Source organism: Eulemur rufifrons, chromosome 7 (genome assembly GCF_041146395.1).
Source record: "Eulemur rufifrons isolate Redbay chromosome 7, OSU_ERuf_1, whole genome shotgun sequence".
Taxonomy (NCBI): domain Eukaryota; kingdom Metazoa; phylum Chordata; class Mammalia; order Primates; family Lemuridae; genus Eulemur; species Eulemur rufifrons.
The window spans coordinates 165,547,710-165,566,635 of NC_090989.1; positions in this window are offsets into that span (position 1 = coordinate 165,547,710).

Consider the following 18,926-nt stretch of genomic DNA (forward strand, 5'->3'; position numbering starts at 1 on the left):
GAAAATTTTTGCATCTATATTCATGAGAGAAATTGGTCTGTAGTTCTCTATTTTTGTTGCGTCCTTTCCTGGTTTTGGTATCAATGTTATATTGGCTTGGTAGAACGTGTTGGGGAAAATTCTATCCTTCTCAATATTGGAGAATAGTTTATGTAGGATGGGCACCAGTTCTTTGTATGTGTGGTAAAATTCAGGTGTGAACCCATCTGGACCAGGGCTTTTCTTTTTGGGAAGGTTTTTTATTGCTGTTTCAATTTCAGTTCTTGATATTCGTCTGTTCGGGTACTCTATTTCTTCCTGGCTGAGCCTGGGAAGACTATGTGTTTCTAAAAATTTGTCCATTTCCTCCGCATTCTCCAGTTTGTGTGCATAAAGATTTTTGTAGAATTCATAGATGATATCTTGTATCTCTGTAGCATCGGTTGTGATTTCTCCTTTCATGTTCCTAATGGAGGTTATTAGAGATTTTACTTTTGTGCTCTTGGTTAGTCTAGCCAGAGGTGTGTCTATTTTGTTTATCTTTTCAAAGAACCAAATTTTTGTTTTATTAATTTCCCTTATAGTTTCTTTGTTGTCCTTTTCATTTAATTCTGATTTGATCTTAGTAATTTCTCACCTTCTGCTGGGTTTGGGATCGTTCTGTTCTTCTTCTCCAGCTCTTTGAGTCTATTCATTAGGTTGTCTATTTGCAGGTTTTCTGTCTTTTTGATATAGGCATATATGGATATGAATTTTCCTCTCAGAACTGCTTTAGCTGCGTCCCATAGATTTTGATAAGTTGTATCTCCATTGTCATTTAATTCAAAGAAACTTTTGATTTCCATCTTGATTTCTTCCTTTATAGAATAATTATTCAGGAGAAAGTTATTTAGCTTCCATGACTTTGAGTAAGAGTGAGGGTTTCTGTTTGTGTTCATTGTTACTTTTATTCCGTTGTGATCGGAGAAGATGCATGGTATAACTTCTATTTTTTTGAATTTTTTAAGACATGCTTTATGTCCTAGGACATGGTCAATCTTAGAGAATGTCCCGTGAGCTGTTGAGAAGAATGTATATTCTGTGGACATTGGGTGGAATGTCCTATAGATGTCAGCCATGCCCATTTGTTCTAGCATTCTATTTAGGTCCATTATGTCTTTGTTTATTTTCTGTTTAGAGGATCTGTCCTGTACTGTCAATGGGGTGTTAAAGTCTCCAGCTATTACAGTATTGTTATCTATCATTTGGTTCTGATCTAGTAGGGTTTGCTTTATGAATCTAGGTGCACCTAGGTTGGGTGCATATATATTGAGTATAGTCATGGCTTCTTGTTGAATTGTGACCACCGACAGAATGGGAAAAAATATTTGCATATTACACATCAGATAAAGGACTGATAACAAGAATCTATTTAGAACTCAGGAAAATCAGCAAGAAAAAAATCAAACAACCCTATCAAAAAGTGGGCAAATGACATGAATAGAAACTTCTCAAAAGAAGATATAAGAATGGCTAACAAACATATGAAAAAATGCTCAACATCCCTAATCATCAGAGAAATGCAAATCAAAACCACAATGAGATATCACTTAACTCCAGTGAGAATGGCCTTTATCAAAAAAACCCAAAACAACACATGTTGGCGTGGGTGTGGAGAGACAGGAACACTGATACACTGCTGGTGGGACTGCAAACTAGTGCAACCCCTGTGGAAAGCATTATGGAGGTATCTTAAACAGATTCAAGTAGACCTGCCATTCGATCCAGCAATCCCATTATTGGGCATATACCCAAAGGAAAAAAGGTCATTCTGTAACAAAGACACCTGTACCCGAATGTTTATAGCAGCACAATTCACAATAGCAAAGATGTGGAAACAACCCAAATGCCCATCAATACATGATTGGATTAGTAAGCTGTGGTATATGTATACCATGGATTATTACTCAGCTATAAGAAATAATGAAGATACTACATCTCTATGGTTCTCCTGGAGAGAGTTGGAACCCATTATATTAAGTGAAGTATTCCAAGAATGGAAAAACAAGCATCACATGTACTCACCAGAAAATTGGTTTCCCTGAACATCACCTGTACACATCTAGGAACAACACCAATCGGATATCAGACTGAGGTGGGGAGTGGGGGAGGGGATGGGTGTATGCCTACACAATGAGTGCATTGAGCACCATTTGGGGAATGGTAACGCTTGAAGGTGCTGACTCGGGACGGGGGTTGGGGAAGGGAGAATATATACCTACATGATGGGTGCAACGCGCACTATCTGGGGATCAGACACGCCTAGAGCTCTGACTTGGGGGGAAAGGCGGTACATGGACAACGTATGTAACCTGCAATTCTGTATCCCCCATAACAATAAGATGAAATAAAAAAAATTAAAAAAATTAAAAAGTTACAGAAAAAAAAATAAAAAAATAAAGTGTCTGTCTTTTTGATGTAAGCATTTAAGGGTATGGATTTTACGCTTTGTACTGCCTTTACTATATCCCAAGATTTTGAAACCTTGTGTTCCCTTTGTTGTTCAGTTTGAAGAATCTTCTGATTTCCAATTTAATTTCATCATTGACCCAAGGATCGTTCAGCAGCAGGTTGTTTAATTTCCATGACTTTAGATGGATGTGAGAGTTTCTCTTGGCATTGATTTCTAGTTTTATTCCACTGTGGTCTGGGAAGATACGTGGTATGATTTTGATCTTTATAAATTTGTTGAGACTTGTTTTGTGACCTAACATATGGTCTACCTTGGAGAATGTTCCATGTGCTGGTGAAAATAATGTATATTCTGCAGTGATTGGGTAGAATGTTCTGTAAATATCTGTTAGGTCCATTTGGTCTAAAGTCCAATTTAAGTCCAACATTTCTTTGTTGATTTTGTCTCAATGATCTGTCTAATGCTGTGAGTGGCATGTATTTCTTATTTTAAAGTGGAGTTTAGGAAGAAAAATTGAAGTCTATTTAAACTACCATAAGCTAAATTCCCATATGGATGGTTCTATTTACCCAGCAGCTATGAGAAGTTACAAAATAAAGTACTCTATGGATATTACCATTTTTCTCTACAAATATTCTACAAATTACAGATTATTACCCTCATTTTACAGATGGGGACACCGAGGTTCAGAAAGGTGAAGGAACTTCCTAAGGACAAATAGCTAATAGGCTGGGATCCAAAGCCAAGTCTGATGTCAGAATCAGCCTTGTTACCAGCGGCATTTGTAGAACAGTGAAGCAGAGTTTAGGCTGTTAGTAAAAACATGTTTAAGAAGCACAAAGCCTCTGAATAATAGTGAAAATGAAAACTCAAAGTCTGCAGAGCTGTGGTTTAATCTCATATAAGTTGAAATGTTCCAAAGCATTTCTTCAGCATTTTTTGGCTTTATTTCCATAGCTCTTTATAGTCTACCAAATGCTGTCACATTACTCTCTTATGAAAGTTATATCCTTCAAATTGGTATTTATTAATTTATTACATATCTAACTCCAAAAGGAACTTGAAGTATACCCTACCCTTGAGACATACCACGGTCTCTTAAGGCTCTTTTTGGCCTTCCAGTGTCCTCAATTGCTGTTATTTTCCCTCATATGCCTAAGTTTCAGCAATCTATACATACATATAACCCTCTTATACCTGCTGCTATGAAAAGAAATATTCTGAAATACATGAGGGTACAGATAGAGGAAAGCACAAAATCCTCAGTGAAAGAGAAACACTTTCCTAAGTTGGGTTCATCCAGGCTCACAAAGCAGCATGAACTGTTCCCATAATAAACCATAAGCCAACGATTCCATGAGGCATCAGTTCTGTGACAGCAGTGCCTATTAGCACCTTTAAATAGCGGAAGACATGTCAGCAAATTGTTCACATTCATATTTAGCTGCATCTAGTCACTAGGCAAAATCGTTAGTGTCTTCCTTTCTTTTTTAAAACTTGCTCAATAGAGTCATTAGATCCTCCTTTCATTCTCTATAAACGTGAGCAGGGAATAAAAACCAGAAAATCAAAGTCAAAAAAATTAATGGAGTGTTCCACTCCTTTAAAAGAGGTCCTATCAATGACTACTTTTCCCATTTCTTGGGGGGAAAAAAAAAAAAACTGTATGTAGTTCTTTATCTCACACAGCCTCTCATATAAAATATCACCTTCAACACAACCAGGTAAACAAACAATCTAGAAAAATTGGGAGGAAGGAGGATTGTTTTGGAGATGTTTTGTTTTGTTTGTTGTCACCAGATAAGTTTGATTGATACTGTCCCTCAATCAAATCAGACATTCAAAAGCTCCACAGACGCTCTAGAGACTCATTAACAATCACATTAAAGGCTCAAGTGTCGCATGTCATACTCACTCTTTTCAAAAACTGATAGTATCTGAGTTGACCAAAAGCTACTTAAATGTTACTAACACCCCCTCCTACAAAAAAAAAACACTCCTTCAAAACCAAGCCCAACTTTGTCTTGTCTGTGTCTGGGCCAGTAACTTTTACATAGAAAAAAAACTTTTTCTTCTGGGACCAGACCCTAATGCTAGTCAACTGTTTTATTTTTTCTTTTTAAATAATTTTTTAAAATTTATAATAGTTTTGTATCTATTTAAAAAATACAAAGACAGTACAAAGTTTCCATATACCTCACATTCAGTTTTTACTATTATTATCTTCCATTTATGGTATGGTTGTCACAATGATTCAGCTAGCACTGACACATTATTAACTAAAGCCCCCACTTTATTAAGATCTCCTTAGATTTTTACCTAATATCCCTTTCTATTCCTGGATCCCATCCCAAATGCACTAACCTTGACATCCCATGTCCCTTAAGGCTCTTTTTTGTTATGACAGTTTATCAGACTTTCCCTGTTTCTTATGACCTTGATAGTTTTGAGGAGCGTATCTTGTCCAAGTCCCTTCTTTGAGGTTTGTCTGATGTCTTTCTCATGATTAGACTGTGTTTATGGCTTTTGGGGAGGAATACTGCAAAAATAAAGTAACATTCTTAGCACATCGTATCAAGGGTAAGGTATTGTCAACATGACTCATCACTGTTGATGTTAACCTTGGTCTCCTGGTTGAGGTTGTGTTTCTCAGGTCTCTCCACTCTAAAGTTACTCTTTTTCTCCCCCTTTCCAAATTGTACTTTTTGGACAAAGACACCATGTATAGCCCACACTTAAGGGACTCTATCTCCCTGAGGACAGAGGAATAGCTACAGAAGTTATCTAGAATTCTGCTGCACAGATTTATCTATTCTCCCCCATTTATTTATTTATTCAATAATTTGTTTATATCCCTATTTAATCAGAAATATTTATTTTATACTTTGGGTTATAATCCAATAATCCAATTTATTTCATTGTTCAAAGTGATCCATCTTTGGCTCTCAGGAGTTCTTTGAGTTGGCTCCTGTGCTCCTGTAAGATACTCTCATTATAGTGGATTTATTTTGTTTTGCTCTGCTGCTTTTTGAGCACTTTCTTACTTTTTGGCACTGCAAGATGTTCCAGGCCTGTCATGTATATTTCCTGCTCCAGTACTATAATTTGCCATTTTTCCAAGGAGTTTTGGTTCCTTTCACTGGAAAATGGCATTAGAAAGGAAGATGTCAGTGTAAGGTGTACCTGTTGCTCCCAGGGTGTCACTGCTTCTGTGTTCTCTCAGCTGACACAGCAAGGAAACATATGGTTGTGTGCTAACCATGTATATGCACATGTCTATAAATAGTTCTATGTGTAACAATCGGTGTCTATATTAAACTAATTAGCGTTAGATGTCTCCGTTTCTAATTCATTACTACATGGATCATATTCCAGCCTTCTCCCTTTGCTTATCTGTAACCTCCTACCCTAACAGTGTGAATTCTGCTTCCCATCCTCCACCATACATTTATTTAATCATTCCATTCCAGCATACATATGTAGTGGTTTCAGAATTGTAAACCCATAGCCCCAAGAAAAACAACTTTATCTACTGGATTATAGCGCTTATATACAGTTCATTTTGCTTCTAATCTTACAGACTCCATTCATTTTCAAAGTTACTTATCAACACTTTTTCTTCCACTCCTTTCAGGGAGGTTGTTTCATACATTTATACTACAGTTAGATTCTTCGGTGAAGTTCTGCATTCCATCCTGGTATCCACTGACCCCCTAAACCATTTTTTTAAAGTTTGCTTACATTAAGGTTCACTCTTTGAGCTGTAAAATACCATGGGCTTTGATGAATGCAGAACATCACATATCCACCATTATAGTATCATACACAATAATCTCACTGCGCTAAAAAAAAAATCCCATGTGCTTCACCTACTCAACCTCTCCCTGAACATCTGGAACCCAATAATCTGTTTTCCATCTCCATGGTTTTGTCTTTACCAGAAAGTCATATAATGGGAATCACACAATATGTACCCTTTCCAGACTGGCTTCTTTCCCTAGCAATCTGCGTTTAACATTCATCCACGTTTTTTTATATGGTTCATTCCTTTTCATTGCTGAATAGTGTCCCATTGTAGAGATACACCACAATTTGTTTATTCATTCACCTTTTGAAGGGCATCTTGGTTGTTTCCAGGTTTGGGTGATTATGAATAAACCTGTGATGAACAATCCTGGGCAGGTTTTTGTGAGGTCATAAGTTTTCCATCAGTTGGATAAATACCTAGGAACATGACTGCCGAGTTGTATGGCAAAACCATGTTTAACTTTGTAAGAAACTACAAAACTATCTTTTAAAATTTATGTACTGTTTTACATTCTCATGAACAACGCATGAGAGTTCTTGTTGCTCCACATCCTCCCTATTAATGGTAAGTTTTTTAAGATTTTAGCTATTCTAATAGATGTGTGGTGGTAATTTATTTTAATATGCAAATACCTACCAACATATGATATTGAACATCTTCTCATATGTGTATTTCCCATTTCTGTATCTTCTCTAGTGAGGTATATATTCAGATTTTTTGCTTATTTTTAAATTAGCTTATTTGTTTTCTTACTTTTAAGTTGTAAGGGTTCTTCCTACATTATGGTTACAAGTCCTTTATCAGATTTGTGTTTTGTGCCCTCCCAGCCTGTAGCTTGTCTTTTGCAGTGCTTAAGTTTTCGATTTTAATTAAGTACAACTTATAAATTTTCTTTCACGTATTATGTTTTTGGTGCTGTTAACGAACATATCACCAAATACAAGATCACATCTATTTTTTGTCTAAGTTTTCTTCTAGATTTTATAGTTTTGTACTTTTACATTTAGGTCTATTATTCATTTGAACTAATTTTTGCGATATACGCTATGTCTACGTTCATATTTTTGCACTGGATGTTCAATTGTTCTACCACCATATGTTGAAAGATGATCCGTTCTCCATTTAGTTGACTTTGTGCCCTTCTCAAAGATTGATTTACAGAAATTGTGTGTGTTAGCCAGTTACTTTTAAAAAAATGCTTAGCATTGGCAAAACCTCCCCAAAATGGTGAGGTTCAACTTTAAGCCCAAAGCAACTTGATACTGGTAGGTCAATGTCATCACCATTGTGTATGCAGGTCAGACCAAGAGTGTTACTTGACCATAATGGAGCTAGGCTGTACACAGAACATATCTCTCCTAAATAGTTGATTGATGCTCTGCTAGCATAAGTGGGCCTCATTAGCTCTGGTAGCAAAGAGAGAAGGTGTTAGATCAATAATGTTAAGGCTGGGGCAGAGAAATTAGGACAGAAGAGCTATAAAATGAATGGAAAGTACCCCACCCATGAACCTTATGAATGGATGGTGTGATTTTTTTTTAACAAATATGACCACCTCTTCATTTCCTCCCTACATTCTACACTCCCTCTAATTAGGAGGCATAAGATATTTAAATTCCAATGGGACTTTTCTACTCTAACTCCTTCTCAAATGTATTTCTTATTAAAGCTGTGTGATTATTTTGTACTTCACCAGTTCGTGTCTGTATAGGGTTGAGACATATTTTATAAAAAGAAAAAGAGATTGTGATTAAAGTCTACTGAAAACATGCAAACCAAGACAGGGTCAAAGCAACGTTTTGGTCTTTCAGAGGGGTCTGTGGGGGATCAAACTGTATAGACTGTGATTCATTTGCAATTTTTCTTCTGTATGGTCTTCTTCTTCATGATGGTAAGGGAACACAAAACAAAAGCCTCTCCCCAGAGTCGGCTTACAAAATGTGAAACCCCCTGAATGTCAATTTGGAATCAACACATTTTAAGCCTGTCATTAAATTGGCTTCACAAAATAAAAATGAGAAGAAATATAGATGAAATGATCACAAAAAAATACAGAATTAAAGTGGTTGAGGCTGAAGTTCAGAAAAGATGTTGTGCTCTGAGGACCAAAGTATGTAAACATTTTTTCAAATTAGGTCAAGGGAGAGAAACTCAGATTATTCCATTGCTGGTGCCCTTACAAACCTTCAAGGGTTTCCTGTGGATCACTGCAATGTAAAATAGTGAATATAGAATATTTGATCCCATCTCCACGGTAATCACTTTTTTCAGGCTAGAGAGTGAGTGATCACTTACAAAAATGGCATTCTGCTGAGTCACCAGCCCTACCTATTACATTCACCCTGCTCGCGCACGAAGCCAGGACAACAGAGCAACAAGCGGCAAATAAATTTCAATAAACAGATTTAGGGTCCTATTTCAATACAAATCACAGTCTATTAAGAATAATGCACTCTAGTGCAGGTTCTGACAGTCAAAAATGCTGATTTAAGAAGAGAATTGTGTTCCTAATTTAATTCATTCATTTGCATCTCTCTCCTCTAAGTATGACATAATTCAGGCTTCCCGATCATAGCCGGGAAGCATTTTGTAGTGCAAACCGTGCTTTTAAAAATCGCAGCTCTACTTATTTATGTAGGGATTTTTATATATTACGGTTCTAGGCTGAATGAATGCTTATTAGATGAGAATAATGAAAAGAAAGGTTGGTCAAAGTGACCTGTGAAATGATCCCATATATTTTCAAAATGCTGCATCTGGATTACATAGAGCATCTTAGAATCTGAGCACATCTTCCATAACTAATGATGTGACCTGGACCATTTATACCTTCTGTCAGCACTGTTTTCTGATTTCAACACATCATAACCGATTGAATGTCAGACTCTAACAGGCGTCTATGAACTAAGGGATCTTGACAATTTCTTTTTTTATCATTATTATACTAAAGGTAAATAGAATTCAGTTCCTTCAAATTCAGATATTTCCACCTTATTTCTTAGCTTTCTCTTCTTCTACCTCACTGTTTTACTTGGGAAAATAAACGTTACATTGTAGATGCTGGCGTATTTCTATCACATACTATGATATTTTTTGTTTTGGTTTTTCTATAGACTCTAATGAAAGAGTCTATATTTTTTAAAGTGAGACACAACAAGGAGTTTAAATTGAATTCAATGTGTGTCTGTTTTCTTCTGGTTGATTCCTTTCACTCTGAGCCCTGCCTCAAAGATGAAACCCTTAATGAGCAGTAAAAGCTTTGGACACAGATTTTACAAGGTTTCATAGGAGTTAAGGCGTGCCTTCATTTTTATCCTACAAATTTTGACAGCAACTATTTTTATAAAGAAATCAATTCAGCAACTTCCAAAACTCTTTAAATTATATCATGGTATATATCACACTATGATGAAAACCACTGCATCTAATTTTATTAAAGACAAACACGCATGATTTTCATTTCAAGTTAAATCTTGAGCAGACATGCAAACTTCCGAAAAAGAAATAGTAAGTCATTTTGCGTTCTTAAGAATGCAGAATTTCAAAATGAGACATTTCTGGGCTACCTCTCACAAAGGAATTTTTTTTTTTTTTAGCTGCAGGGCACCCCCCAGTAGATGTTAAAAATAGATTACACATCTATTCATCGAAAAGAAGGACACTAATGTGAGCACTGTGGCTTTCTGCATTTCAGTAAAAATCAGGAATGATCTGCAGCCCAGTGAATAAAGTTGATTCACTTACAGGATACCAGCATTTCTCTCCTCGCCTAGCTTTTGAAAGCTAGCCTGAAACAGCCCCTGCCTACAAAATTGCAGAGGAATTACTCTCAATTACAGGCTGCTGTCTGTTAAAAAGTAGAGCTGGTGATCAGTCTGACCTTTTTCCTCTGACAAGTCAAAGAAATGAAAGTGGAAAAAAAAATCTGACAGGTGTTCAATTTAGAAGCTGGGGGTGGGGGAGAAGGAGGATAAAGAAAAGAAAAGCTTGTGTTATCTAACTGGATCTCAGGGTTTTTTTTTTTTTTTTTGTATTATTCACCTTATTTTTAAAATTCCTTTTCAGTGAATATAGGGCATGTGGCAGTATAATTTTGCTTCAAGTCACTCGCTTAACGTTTTGAGTATCATTTACTAAAATCTTCCCACAATCAATCATTCAGGCTTTTAGTTTCATACTTTGGGGCAATTTTGCTGAACGCTACAACTCTTTTCTTCCCTTTTTCCTTCCTTCTTTCCTTCTTATAAGCAGGTTACAAACAACTACAGAAAAATGACCATTCTGGATCCCTGCAGTTGATACATTTATAGCAAGACACGGCTTGTAAACACCAGCGTCAACATTCTACCTGTTAATGTAGTCATTACTAAATTGACTAAATTTTGTTGAGATTGGTATTAACTGAATGTGAATGTTTTAGAAATGACATGAATAGTTTTTCAGCTCTCTGACATTTACCCACAATTTTCCATTTCAAAAGAATAACTGCTTTGGTAAGGACTAAAAAAGTTGTGCAGATGAAAGTTAAACTCTAAAATACTCTGTATTCTTGGGAGTTTTTGGTTAAGTTTTTAATAATCCAGCACTTGTTCAGCAAAACTGCTAATTAGAGGTGGAAGCCATGGATGCATTTAGCCACTACCACTCGAAATTTCAAAAGAGAAAAAGGACCAAAGGATATGCTCTTCCCTTGGGAGTCCATCTGACCCGCGTTTAGGCCAGTTAATGATGGTTCGCACTCAGCTTTGAAATATGTTTCTTTTAAGTCAGCTACTTTTTGGTGGGGAGAAACTATTTAGAACTAATGATTTTAAAACAGTATATAAAGCCAACCAGTTAAAACACCACGATTCTCAAAGACCTGCAAACAACACTTGGAAATTTGGATTCTGATTGACTGATGACATCACAGAACTGAAATCATGTCCCACATTCTCGTCTTGCTCTGCTATTTTTGTTTCCTTTAGAACAGTCAGAGCTGCTTTTGGGAGATGGCTGTGACAGTTTGCTCAGAAGTGAGACACTGAGATGCCTAATGGCCAGAGAGTGGGATTACGCCAGAAAGAAAGAAAATCTAAAAGAAAAAAGATGGAAAAAGGTCAAAGGTGATGTACACACAACTCTAAAAGCAGGCAAAAGACAGTTATAGTGAAAACACTGAGGGAGATAAAGTTTTCTTTTTGCTGTGGTTAGAAGGCCCTTGGAAGTTAAGAAAATTTCACTGAGAATCTACTTGGTTTCCAGGAAGTAGGATCTTCCTGATGCTTCTTTCCAGTTTAAGTAAGTTATAGCCTACAAGAAAAAAAAAAAATGGTTCTTTCCTATGAAGAGTCAGCCAGGGATGAACAAGAAAATAGCACAACGGTGTAAACCGTAGAGCTTTGGTACCAATGCCAGCAAGCCAAAGGGATAATAGTTAAGAACAGAATTTAAGCCTAGACAAATAATGTTTAAATAACCTGTTTTATTAAAACTTTCAAGAAAAGGGACATATTAGAAATAAAAACACCTAAATTTTCCACCTTAATAACCATCTGTTCATTGGCCTGGCACTTCGGGAGGGTCAAGTTGTCACCAATGAACCACCCCAAATCTCTCTAACTAAAAGGAGAAAAGACAGTATTTCAAGTTACTGATAGGAAATGAATACACCATCTAAACATAATGACAATTTGTTTGGCTCACATGCAAAAACATATTATAAAGCTTTAGTGATTAAAACAGTTTTATACTTGTGTAAGACTCTCCCCAGCAAAACAGATCGAAACACATAGAAAAGTATTTTTTTTAATAACATTTCAAATCCATGGGGGCAAGATAAATTAATCAACAAATGATATTTGGGAAAATGAGGACATTGCAAAGAATAAATTTGAACCCTACCTCACACCTTATCCCAAGTAAATTCAAAACAGATTAAAGATTTAAAAATTAAAAACATTTTATTTAAAATGTAAAACACTAAACACAGCAGATTCTAATAAAAGTTACTAAAAAAAAATTTTAAAATATTTTTTTCAGTAGGAGAGACCTAAAAGGATAGACTAACAAATCCAATTACATATAAAAGTAAGAAAAAAAAAAGTTCACTATGACCTAAAACAAACAAAAACAACCCTACTGCAAATAAAGATAAAAAACTGACAGGCTGAAAGTGGAATGACCCTTAAAAGACAGATGTGTAGTAAACCTAGTGCTGCTGCAAGCCTTAAAGCAAGCAGACACATGGAGTTGTAAGTCTGACCCTCGCCAGAGATGCTAGAAATACAAGGGTGTGCAGATGCCTTTCTCGAAGGCTAGCAGAGAGCACACCTCCCTACCTCCCAAATGGGTGTGGAGGAGTTGCCACTCTGCAATTCCACTTCTGCTCTGTGGGTGGATACCTGTCCAGGGGTAGGCACATGATCCGTGAACAATCAATGCAGAGGTTGAGTTGAGCCATAGCCTCTACAGGGCATTTGGAAGTAGAAAAGAAAGGGAAAAAATGGAGCACAACTAAGTCATGTTCTTCTTTTCTGGCCTATGCAGGAAAACGCCGGAGCAGTGAGTCTGTACACAAAGAGGAGGAGAAACAAGAAAACATGTAAAAGAGAGACAGATAGACTGACCCAGAGTAGCTACCTGAATTTTTCATGGCATTCCAGATCTTACTCCAGCTACTCAGGGAGCTCAGCTCTTGGATCTCTTAGAGATATCCCAGTAACCTAATACTATGTTCAGTGGAGATAACAAGGGTGGCTTGTGGGGACTTGGGAACAGCAATCATTTTAGAGCAGTTTGGTTACTGTATCAAAATTCTAGACCCGCTACTAGGATGCCCACACCTTTTCTGATTAAATTAAGTTGGGTGATTTTTTTTTTTTTCTATTGATTGTACTCAATGGAGAACACTTAGGAGAGCTGTCTGCAGAGAGAATGAGGAATACTTTCAGAAAAAAAAAGGGAACTAAAAGGAGCGGTGGAACTAAGAAAACCCATCCGCCTCCACATACAAGGGAAAAAAAAGGAAAGCATTCTGGGAAAAAAGAAAGACCAGAGTAACTCTGAACAATTTGAAAATAAATATAGAATATGAGGTGCTTTGGCTCCTGGTAACATCATGGCATTATTTCTTCAAATAATCAAATCCCTCTACTCAGGAGCAGACAATTTCCTACATCTTCCTACAGGCTTACTCTGGGAGACCTAAACCCTAGGTGGCCTTAGTCCCAGTTGGAAGGGCCTGGAGGAAAGGGCAATCGAGCTTGAGAACACGTCTGCTTCACCCTGGTGCCTTGACCCGATTCCTTCTCCTTGCTCCTCAAAGAGGAGCAGGCCCCGGAAGGGTTCTTTTGGCATCATCTGGAAAGTGGCCACAGATGCAGAATCTGAGGTCCTACCCAGAACAAGTGAGCCAGAATATATATTATCACACGTACCCCAAGGGATTTGTAAGCACAATCAAATCTAACATTACTCTGTCCTTGAGTGTCTGGGATCTTCACCCCTAATAATGACCAGGACAGGCCTGTGATCACATTGCTTCTTTCGCCCTTTAGGTCCTGGGCCCTCCTGGTGGCCATCTGCCTTCCAAATTCCTGACCCTTCAAATTTGGGAACAACCTGCCTTCTACTTGCCTGAGTAATACTGCCTTGCCTCTATATTCTTTGAGCTTCTAGATTTAAAAACTAAACAAACAAATCCCAGAACAAGTATCATTTAGTGGCCAGCTCTGATCAATTTAGAGGTTGCCTCTGTTGAGAGAATTCTAAGGCCAGGTTGATCAGCTAAGTGAATGAGATTTCCATGTGAAGTTAGCCACAGGGGAGTAGTGACCCGGGTCAAATATTTGACATCTTTATACTACATGGTGTTTACCTACCTAGGATCTCAACTTTAGTACATTTCTCTTTATTTCACTCTACATTCTGAGTCCTAATTTTCTACCCTCTCAAATGATTCCACCACCACTTGTGAAGTCAGAACTGATGAAAACTACAAGCTGCATGACTCATGCCTGGTTTTGACTTATGCTAACCACAATCAACAAGGAGCTTTTTCAAATAGTTACTTATATTTTGTGTGAACTCTACAATTTTGAACAAGTTCTTCTGGAAGCAAGTGGCCCATTGCTTCTACTGCCAGTGAGAGAACACTCCATCCATATTTTTAAATCATTCTAAATGATACTTGGGTAAGTTTACTTCAAACTAAGTGAGTGAAATTTTGCTTAAAAGGTAGAACTGTAAACCCCAGACTGCACTCAATTGGAAAGATTTCTCAAAGTTTAAAATCCTCAACCATAAGAAGTACAATTAACAAAATATACCTCAAAAGTATGAACACTTAGAATGTACTTAGACACTTTACAAGAACTACAATAATCCTTGCCAAGCCTACATGCAGGCATGAGTATCATCACTGACCAATTGAAGGAACACTCCTTCTGAGAACAGACCTGCCTCAGGCAACACACCGCTCATCATAACTGCTCTTGGCACCCTTAGGTCTCAAGGCATCTTGACAGCCAGTGTTCAGACTACATGGCAGGATGACCAAGGAAGAAACGATGAGACTCCCTGTCAATTTCTCAGTAACATTCAGCAAAGTGATAATTTCTAAAAAGAAACCAATAAAATAAAAACAGTAACACTGTTTAGATGGTTAAAGAGCTTCCAAACAGCCAGTTCCCAAGAGGGCCTCAAACAATTTCAGAGAGCAAATGGATACCCTTCAAACACAGGGGGCATGGATGGGGTGGGAAAGAAGAAACTCGTACACCTATGACCTTGACCTTGACAGGCCACTTCATAAAAATGTTGGATCTCAGTGTAGAGGCGCTCACGCACACATTCAAATACTTCTGGGGGCTGGTCAAGGGCTGGCCGTGAGGAGGCAAGACCCTGGCCATGCAGACCGCCTAGTGGTGGGGACACAGGCTTTCACACACCTGACTGCAGCGGAGTGTGATATGCACAACTTTTGAGGCCGGCGCTGAGAACATGAGGGCAAAAAACAAAAACGAGAGCCCTCACCTTAGACACAGTGGTTTAGAAAGGTTTGCCAGGAAAAGAGGTGCTTGACTTGGGTGTCAAAGAAAAAGCTCCTCTTCCAAGTCCACAGTGATGCATTTTTAATCATCCAATTACTCAGGATGGGTGTATTCGCCTCTTATTGCTGCTGTCACAAATTATCACAGACTCAGTGGCTTAAAACAACACAAGTTTATCCTATAGCTTTGGAAGTTGGAAGTCTGAAATGGGTCTCACTGGGCTCAGAACAAGATGTCAGTAGGGCTCTGTTCCCCTGGAGCCTCTGGGTGAGAATCCATGTCTTGCCTTGTCCAGCTTCTAGAGGCTTCCCACATTCCTTGGCTCACGGCACCTTCCGACACCCTCAAAGCCACAGCGGGTCAAGTTCTACTCACACCACGTCACTCAGACCTCCGCTTCCTTCATCATGTCTCCTTCTCTCACTCTCTTGCCTCTTTCATTTATAAGGACCCTTGTGAATACTGTGGACTTACAGGAATAATTCAGAATAATCTCCCCATCTCAAGATCCTTAATTTAATCACATCTGAAAGTCCCTTTTGCCATCTATGTAAAGTAAGATGTACAGGTTCTGGGGCTTAGGGTGTACACTTCTTTGGGAGACCATTATTCTGCCTACCACAATGGGTGAGACATCACACATAGGCCCTAAGTGCAGACAGAACCAGCAATGGCCTGGAATGTGTGACACACACACATATATAACTCATATATACATGCAAACACACATATGTATATTACACACATGATATGTACAATGATATATACATACTTTGTATGGTGACTATTTTATGATTAAAAAATACATAAAACAGGATTAGCCTCACTCTTGTACTCTGCTGTGTTTTTGTGTGGGCAAAAAAGATACATTTATGGATTGTGTACTGGGGACCACAGGTAAGTACATACATGGCCTTGCAGAGCCCCACACATATAATCACAATATCAATCATGTATATCACTTCATCTCAAACAAATAAGTAAATAAAGAATTATCTCAGTGTTCCCCACATGATACATATTCCATATAATAAATCAAATTTCAAAATTTGAAAATATATTTGTTTAATATGAATTTAAGAACATATAACTAGCATGTCAAAATCATGATTGCATAAATGCCATAGCTTAGAACTACTCTACCCAGTATAGTAGCCACTAGCCACATGTGGCTCTTAAACACTCGAAATGTGACTAGTCCCAATTGAGGTGAAAGCATAAAATACACACAGGATTTCAAAGTTTAGTATGAAAAAGAAAATGTAAGACATCTCATTTAAAATGTTTTAGATTGACTACATATTGAAGTAATAATGAGGATATAGTGGGTTAAATAAAATATAATTAATTTCACCTGCTTCTTTTCCCTTTCTTTAATGTGGCAACAACAAACTCTCATATGTGCCTTGGATTATATTTCTATTGACTAGTACTGGCTTAGAACAAGGCCAAAATAGTTCTGAAGTTAAAAGAAAGTTAAGCTAAAGTAAAAAACCATAAAATGAACATAAAGATATTACAAATATCTTGAATATGAATACTAATAACTGATGTTTGATAACACTAAACAACATCCCTGGAAAATGGAATCCAACTTTTCAATATTTTCTGGGAAGGAGATATAAGTTCTTCTGAGATGGTTCAATCCAATGCCCGGGAAGGCCAAATAATGTTCTTTGTATTGACTGGAAATCTATAAATCCTTTGTACATTTCTCTCCATGGGCCTTGGTTTGAGCTTATAAGGCAAAACACAAATCTACCCGCTACCACCCAAAACTAGCTGGTCCTGGGCTTTTGAACCTTTAGTTTCCAGGCTCCCATGAAAGGAAGACAGCAGCTTTGTAACTTCATAAACTTGAAAGGCTACGTTGTTGGAGGAAGATTTTTACCGCAGGCCCTGGCATTCTCCCTTGATGAGCTCAAGTCAGTCATTATGAGGTTCTGTATATACTTTCTGATGGTGGATAAAACAAATGGATGTGCCTCACAGGCACAGCAGGAATTAAAAATACATTAGTTCATCACAACTTCAGATCTGGGACTGAGGAACGTTTGGATGATTTTTTTTTTCTTTTCAAATAAAGTTTAGATGAGGCAGGAATTCAGCACAGAGCAGAGTTCTGAGACTCTCCGGGTCCAGTTCAGCACTTGGAGGGAAATCAAATACGTCTTATCTAAGGTATGGCACTAACTTTCATCAAAAAATTATCATATGCTCAGTCACAAATGGTTATTGTAAAATCTTTATTAACCTAAGTGCATATAAAAATTGTGAATTCCTAATACAAAGCAGTATTTGACTTTTAAATTTCATTTTAAGCTTGGCCCGTTCACTTGGAATGTGATTACAGAGTAAATTAAAAAGTAATCACATGTGAATTACATTTCCTCATGAATGTAATGACTTCAGGAGGCTGATTAATGTTAAGCAGTGCCTGTCCTACCGCATGCATACCTTCCCAGGTGAGATATGCAAGATAGCTGTCGTGAGTTGATTTAATTTTCTTTTACTGGTATTCCAGGGAGACTGCATGAACACATAACAGGCTCAGCACGTTCATTAGGACTGAGGATGTTCTTCCCTTTTGTCTGTTCAAATCCCACCTGCAAAACACCATCGCTGTCAACTTATGGTTATGAGAAAAGCCCAAGGGAGGCAGTCTAGTTCTGGTACCGTTTTCTAACTAGCCAAGTTTCACTTTCTCAATCTCTCTCTATCGTTTTGGCAAATTCCTGCTTATTTGAATGGAATAATTCCAGAGAATCACTGAAAAATGCATTTGCACTGGTAAAAAGGTAACAAATTGTCTCACAAGGAATGAAAACGTATTAGTAATCTACAACAGTATTACTGCAGAGAACAAAATTTAAACGATAAATTGAAATCATGTGGAGCACAAGATCATTAAAATATTTCTCTCTTGGGTAATGGGGAATGTAGTAGTCTAAAATATTTACTCCTTTTCAGTGTATTCAGGTTAAGGTATTGTTTTCGAAAGGAGTTGTCAGAGGAATCAAGCTATTGTTAGCCACGGAAAAGGCCCGGTACTTTGTTATTCCTGTGCAAAAGAAGAGTAAATGCAATGAATTTGGTAGCAGGCCAAGTAAAGCCACATACTGGAAGTCACTTTGGGTCAAGAGTTGTTCTTCATTCCTGTGACTCCTCATTCCATTGGGTGGAAGAATGGACCAGTATAGCAGCCTTAGAAGAACATTTTACATCATAATTGAGGACATACAGACAGGTCATTAAGTTATCATAAAACAACACTATATGTCATGCTGACATCACCTCTAACAGTTTTTTCTTTCCTTTTTTTTTTTTTTTTTTTTAAATTTGGTGAAACACACTATATTGAATTTATAATACATGAACAAGTCATGACCAACAGTTGGAATCATTCTGGACCAGGGAACCTTCGAAATCATCAAAATTGGAAGATTACCATCTCATTTTACTGCCATTTAATTGTGCGCCCTTGGAGGGGAATGTTCCAAATGTCACCTATTTCCAGCTTTGAGTGGGGGCAGGGGAATGGGTGGCAGGGAGAGTGTTAATGTCAGGAGAGTAAGACAGAAAAGGCACACAATTTTATAGTTTCTCCTGAAACTGGCCTTCGGGATTCCTTCAAGTTTTTTATGTTTCTGTTATG